Raw genomic sequence first — 7619 nt, 5'->3', positions numbered from 1 at the left:
TGGTGCTTTTGGCAGAACGCGCACGTGGATTTCTACCAAACGACGTGAAAAGTGTGCCGATGCTGCTCTTTTTAGCACCCGCACATGGATTTGTGCCAAAACGCGTTTTAAGCATGCACATGCATCTTTTGGTAGACGCGGACGCTGTTTTCTGCAAAACCACACGATATGCATCTTTTGGTAGACGCGGACGCAGTTTTCTGCAAAAGCACACGATATGCATGCAAATGGTGCTTTTGGCAGAACGCGCACGTGGATTTCTACCAAACGACGTGAAAAGCATGCCGATGCTGCTCTTTTTAGCACCCGCACATGAATTTGTGCCAAAACGCGTTTTAAGCATGCACATGCATCTTTTGGTAGACGCGAACGCAGTTTTCTGCAAAAGCACACGATATGCATGCAAATGGTGCTTTTGGCAGAACGCGCACGTGGATTTCTACCAAACGACGTCAAAAGCATGCCGATGCTGCTCTTTTAGCACCCGCACATGGATTTGTGCCAAAACGCGTTTTAAGCATGCACATGCATCTTTTGGTAGACGCGGATGCAGTTTTCTGCAAAACCACACGATATGCATGCAAATGGTGCTTTTGGCAGAACGCGCATGTGGATTTCTACCAAACGACGTGAAAATCATGCCGATGCTGCTCTTTTTAGCACCCGCACATGGATTTGTGCCAAAACGCGTTTTAAGCATGCACATGCATCTTATGGTAGACGCGGACGCAGTTTTCTGCAAAACCACACGATATGCATGCAAATGGTGCTTTTGGCAGAACGCGCACGTGGATCTCAACCAAACGACGCGAAAAGCATGCCGATGCTGCTCTTTTTAGCACCCGCACATTGTTTTGTGCCAAAACGCGTTTTAAGCATGCACATGCATCTTTTGGTAGACGCGGACGCAGTTTTCTGCAAAACCACACGATATGCATGCAAATGGTGCTTTTGGCCGAACGCGCACGTGGATTTCTACCAAACGACGTGAAAAGCATGCCGATGCTGCTCTTTTTAGCACCCGCACATGGATTTGTGCCAAAACGCGTTTTAAGCATGCACATGCATCTTTTGGTAGACGCTGACGCAGTTTTCTGCAAAACCACACGATATGCATGCATATGGTGCTTTTGGCAGAACGCGCACATGGATTTCTACCAAACGACGTGAAAAGCATGCCGATGCTGCTCTTTTTAGCACCCGCACATGGATTTGTGCCAAAACGCGTTTTAAGCATGCACATGCATCTTTTGGTAGACGCGGACGCAGTTTTCTGCAAAACCACACGATATGCATACAAATGGTGCTTTTGGCAGAACGCGCACATGGATTTCTACCAAACGACGTGAAAAGCATGCCGATGCTGCTCTTTTTAGCACCCGCACATGGATTTGTGCCAAAACGCGTGTTAAGCATGCACATGCATCTTTTGGTAGACGGGGACGCAGTTTTCTGTAAAACCAGACGATATGCATGCAAATGGTGCTTTTGGCAGAACGCGCACGTGGATTTCTACCAAACGATGTGAAAAGCATGCCGATGCTGCTCTTTTTAGCACCCGCACATGGATTTGTGCCAAAACGCGTTTTAAGCATGCACATGCATCTTTTGGTAGACGCGGACGCAGTTTTCTACAAAACCACACGATATGCATGCAAATGGTGCTTTTGGCAGAACGCGCACGTGGATTTCTACCAAACGACCTGAAAAGCATGCCGATGCTGCTCTTTTTAGCACCCGCACATTGTTTTGTGCCAAAACGCGTTTTAAGCATGCACGTGCATCTTTTGGTAGACGCGGACGCAGTTTTCTGCAAAACCACACGATATGCATGCAAATGGTGCTTTTCGCAGAACCGCACGTGGATTTCTACCAAACGACGTGAAAAGCATGCCGATGCTGCTCTTTTTAGCACCCGCACAAGAATTTGTGCCAAAACGCGTTTTAAGCATGTACATGCATCTTTTGGTAGACGCGGACGCAGTTTTCTGCAAAACCACACGATATGCATGCAAATGGTGCTTTTGGCAGAACGCGTACGTGGATTTCTACTAAACGACGTGAAAAGCATGCCGATGCTGCTCTTTTTCGCACCCGCACATGGATTTGTGCCAAAACGCGTTTTAAGCATGCACATGCATCTTTGGTAGACGCGGACGCAGTTTTCTGCAAAAGCACACGATATGCATGCAAATGGTGCTTTTGGCAGAACGCGCACGTGGATTTCTACCAAACGACGTCAAAAGCATGCCGATGCTGCTCTTTTTAGCACCCACACATGGATTTGTGCCAAAACGCGTTTTAAGCATGCACATGCATCTTTTGGTAAACGCGGATGCAGTTTTCTGCAAAACCACACGATATGCATGCAAATGGTGCTTTTGGCAGAACGCGCACGTGGATTTCTACCAAACGACGTGAAAAGCATGCCGATGCTGCTCTTTTTAGCACCCGCACATGGATTGTGCCAAAACGCGTGTTAAGCATGCACATGCATCTTTTGGTAGACGCGGACGCAGTTTTCTGCAAAGCCACACGATATGCATGCAAATGGTGCTTTTGGCAGAACGCGCACATGGATTTCTACCAAACGACGTGAAAAGCATGCCGATGCTGCTCTTTTTAGCACGCGCACATGGATTTGTGCCGAAACGCGAGTTAAGCATGCACATGCATCTTTTGGTAGACGCGGACGCAGTTTTCTGCAAAACCACACGATATGCATGCAAATGGTGCTTTTGGCAGAACGCGCACGTGGATTTCTACCAAAAGACGTGAAAAGCATGCCGATGCTGCTCTTTTAGCACCCGCACATGGATTTGTGCCGAAACGCGTTTTAAGCATGCACATGCATCTTTTGGTAGACGCGGACGCAGTTTTCTGCTAAACCACACGATATGCATGCAAATGGTACTTTTGGCAGAACGCGCACGTGGATTTCTACCAAACGACGTGAAAAGCATGCCGATGCTGCTCTTTTTAGCACCCGCACATGGATTTGTGCCAAAACGCGTTTTAAGCATGCACATGCATCTTTTGGTAGACGCAGACGCAGTTTTCTGCAAAACCACACGATAAGCATGCAAATGGTACTTTTGGCAGAACGCGCACGTGGATTTCTACCAAACGACGTGAAAAGCATGCCGATGATGCTCTTTTTAGCACCCGCACATGGATTTGTACCAAAACGCGTTTTAAGTATGCACATGCATCTTTTGGTAGACGCGGACGCAGTTTTCTGCAAAACCACACGATATGCATGCAAATGGTGCTTTTGGCAGAACGCGCACGTGGATTTCTACCAAACGACGTTAAAAGCATGCCGATGCTGCTCTTTTTAGCACCCGCACATGGATTTGTGCCAAAACGCGTTTTAAGCATACACATGCATCTTTTGGTAGACGCGGACGCAGTTTTCTGCAAAACCACACGATATGCATGCAAATGGTGCTTTTGGCAGAACGCGCAGGTGGATTTCTACCAAACGACGTGAAAAGCATGCCAATGCTGCTCATTTTAGGACCCGCACATGATTTGTGCCAAAACGCGTTTTAAGCATGCACATGCATCTTTTGGCAGACGCGGACGCAGTTTTCTGCAAAACCACACGATATGCATGCAAATGGTGCTTTTGGCAGAACGCGCACGTGGATTTCTACCAAACGACATGAAAAGCATGCCGATGCTGCTCTTTTTAGCACCCGCACATGGATTTGTGCCAAAACGCGTTTTAAGCATGCACATGCATCTTTTGGTAGACGCGGACGCAGTTTTCGGCAAAACCACACGATATGCATGCAAATGGTGCTTTTGGCCGAACGCGCGCGTTGATTTCTACCAAACGACGTGAAAAGCATGCCGATGCTGCTCTTTTTAGCACCCGCACATGGATTTGTGCCAAAACGCGTTTTAAGCATGCACATGCATCATTTGGTAGACGCGGACTCAGTTTTCTGCAAAACCGCACGATATGCATGCAAATGGTGCTTTTGGCAGAACGCGCAGGTGGATTTCTACCAAACGACGTGAAAAGCATGCCGATGCTGCTCTTTTTAGCACCCGCACATGGATTTGTGCCAAAACGCGTTTTAAGCATGCACATGCATCTTTTGGTAGACGCGGACGCAGTTTTCCGCAAACCACACGATATGCATGCAAATGGTGCTTTTGGCAGAACGCGCACGTGGATTTCTACCAAACGACGTGAAAAGCATGCCGATGCTGCTCTTTTTAGCACCCGCACATGGATTTGTGCCAAAACGCGTTTTAAGCATGCACATGCATCTTTTGGTAGACGCGGACGCTGTTTTCTGCAAAACCACACGATATGCTTGCAAATGGTGCTTTTGGCAGAACGCGCACGTGGATTTCTACCAAACGACGTGAAAAGCATGCCGATGCTGCTCTTTTTAGCACCCGCACATGGATTTGTGCCAAAACGCGTTTTAAGCATGCACAAGCATCTTTTGGTAGACGCGGACGCAGTTTTCGGCAAAACCACACGATATGCATGCAAATGGTGCTTTTGGCAGAACGCGCACGTGGATTTCTACCAAACGACGTGAAAAGCATGCCGATGCTGCTCTTTTTAGCACCCGCACATGGATTTGTGCCAAAACGCGTTTTAAGCATGCACATGCATCCTTTCGTAGACGCGGACGCAGTTTTCTGCAAAACCACACGATATGCATGCAAATGGTGCTTTTGGCAGAACGCGCACGTGGATTTCTACCAAGCGACGTGAAAAGCATGCCGATGCTGCTCTTTTTAGCACCCGCACATGGATTTGTGCCAAAACGCGTGTTAAGCATGCACATGCATCTTTTGGTAGACGCGGACGCAGTTTTCTGCAAAACCACACGATATGCATGCAAATGGTGCTTTTGGCAGAACGCGCACGTGGATTTCTACCAAACGACGTGAAAAGCATGCCGATGCTGCTCTTTTTAGCACCCGCACATGGATTTGTGCCAAAACGCGTGTTAAGCATGCACATGCATCTTTTGGTAGACGCGGACGCAGTTTTCAGCAAAACTACACGATATGCATGCAAATGGTGCTTTTGGCAGAACGCGCACGTGGATTTCTACCAAACGACGTGAAAAGCATGCCGATGCTGCTCTTTTTAGCACCCGCACATGGATTTGTGCCAAAACGCGTTTTAAGCATGCACATGCATCTTTTGGTAGACGCGGACGCAGTTTTCTGCTAAACCACACGATATGCATGCAAATGGTACTTTTGGCAGAACGCGCACGTGGATTTCTACCAAACGACGTGAAAAACATTGCCGATGCTGCTCTTTTTAGCACCCGCACATGGATTTGTGCCAAAACGCGTTTTAAGCATGCACATGCATCTTTTGGTAGACGCGGACGCAGTTTTCTGCAAAACCACACGATATGCATGCAAATGGTGCTTTTGGCAGAACGCGCACGTGGATTTCTACCAAACGACGTGAAAAGCATGCCGATGCTGCTCTTTTTAGCACCCGCACATGGATTTGTGCCAAAACGCGTTTTAAGGATGCACATGCATCTTTTGGTAGACGCGGACGCAGTTTTCTGCAAAACCACACGATATGCATGCAAATGGTGCTTTTGGCAGAACGCGTACGTGGATTTCTACCAAACGATGTGAAAAGCATGCCGATGGTGGTCTTTTTAGCACCCGCACATGGATTTGTGCCAAAACGCGTTTTAAGCATGCACATGCATCTTTTGGTAGACGCGGACGCAGTTATCTGCAAAACCACACGATATGCATGCAAATGGTGCTTTTGGCAGAACGCACACGTGGATTTCAACCAAACGACGTGAAAAGCATGCCGATGCTGCTCTTTTTAGCACCCGCACATTGTTTTGTGCCAAAACGCGTTTTAAGCATGCACATGCATCTTTGGTAGACGCGGACGCAGTTTTCTGCAAAACCACACGATATGCATGCAAATGGTGCTTTTGGCCGAACGCGCACGTGGATTTCTACCAAACGACGTGAAAAGCATGCCGATGCTGCTCTTTTTAGCACCCGCACATGGATTTGTGCCAAAACGCGTTTTAAGCATGCACATGCATCTTTTGGTAGACGCGGACGCAGTTTCTGCAAAACCGCACGATATGCACGCGAATGGTGCTTTTGGCAGAACGCGCACGTGGATTTCTACCAAACGACGTGAAAAGCATGCCGATGCTGCTCTTTTTAGCACCCGCACATGGATTTGTGCCAAAACGCGTTTTAAGCATGCACATGCATCTTTTGGTAGACGCGGACGCAGTTTTCGGCAAAACCACACGATATGCATGCAAATGGTGCTTTTGGCAGAACGCGCTTGTGATTTCTACCAGACGACGTGAAAAGCATGCCGATGCTGCTCTTTTTAGCACCCGCACATGGATTTGTGCCAAAACGCGTTTTAAGCATGCACATGCATCTTTTGGTAGACGCGGACGCAGTTTTCAGCAAACCACACGATATGCATGCAAATGGTGCTTTTGCAGAACGCGCACGTGGATTTCTACCAAACGACGTGAAAAGCATGCCGATACTGCTCTTTTTAGCACCCGCACATGGATTTGTGCCAAAACGCGTTTTAAGCATGCACATGCATTTTTTGGTAGTCGCGGATGCAGTTTTCTGCAAAACCACACGATATGCATGCAAATGGTGCTTTTGGCAGAACGCGCACGTGGATTTCTACCAAACGACGTGAAAAGCATGCCGATGCTGCACTTTTTAGCACCCGCACATGGATTTGTGCCAAAACGCGTGTTAAGCATGCACATGCATCTTTTGGTAGACGCGGATGCAGTTTTCTGCAAAACCACACGATATGCATGCAAATGGTGCTTTTGGCAGAACGCGCACGTGGATTTCTACCAAACGACGTGGAAAAGCATGCCGATGCTGCTCTTTTTAGCACCCGCACATGGATTTGTGCCAAAACGCGTGTTAAGCATGCACATGCATCTTTTGGTAGACGCGGACGCAGTTTTCTGCAAAACCACTCGATATGCATGCAAATGGTGCTTTTGGAAGAACGCGCACGTGGATTTCTACCAAACGATGTGAAAAGCATGCCGATGCTGCTCTTTTTAGCACCCGCACATGGATTTGTGCCAAAACGCGTGTTAAGCATGCACATGCATCTTTTGGTAGACGCGGACGCAGTTTTCTGCAAAACCACACGATATGCATGCAAATGGTGCTTTTGGCAGAACGCGCCACGTGGATTTCTACCAAACGACGTGAAAAGCATGCCGATGCTGCTCTTTTTAGCACCCGCACATGGATTTGTGCCAAAACGCGTTTTAAGCATGCACATGCATCTTTTGGTAGACGCGAACGCAATTTTCGGCAAAACCACACGATATGCATGCAAATGGTGCTTTTGGCAGAACGCGCGCGTTGATTTCTACCAAACGACGTGAAAAGCATGCCGATGCTGCTCTTTTTAGCACCCGCACATGGATTTGTGCCAAAACGCGTCTTAAGCATGCACATGCATCTTTTGGTAGACGCGGACTCAGTTTTCTGCAAAACCGCACGATATGCATGCAAATGGTGCTTTTGGCAGAACGCGCAGGTGGATTTCTACCAAACGACGTGAAAAGCATGCCGAT

This window comes from Dermacentor variabilis, unplaced genomic scaffold (genome assembly GCF_050947875.1).
Source record: "Dermacentor variabilis isolate Ectoservices unplaced genomic scaffold, ASM5094787v1 scaffold_81, whole genome shotgun sequence".
Classification (NCBI taxonomy): domain Eukaryota; kingdom Metazoa; phylum Arthropoda; class Arachnida; order Ixodida; family Ixodidae; genus Dermacentor; species Dermacentor variabilis.
This window is presented reverse-complemented; position numbering follows the sequence as displayed.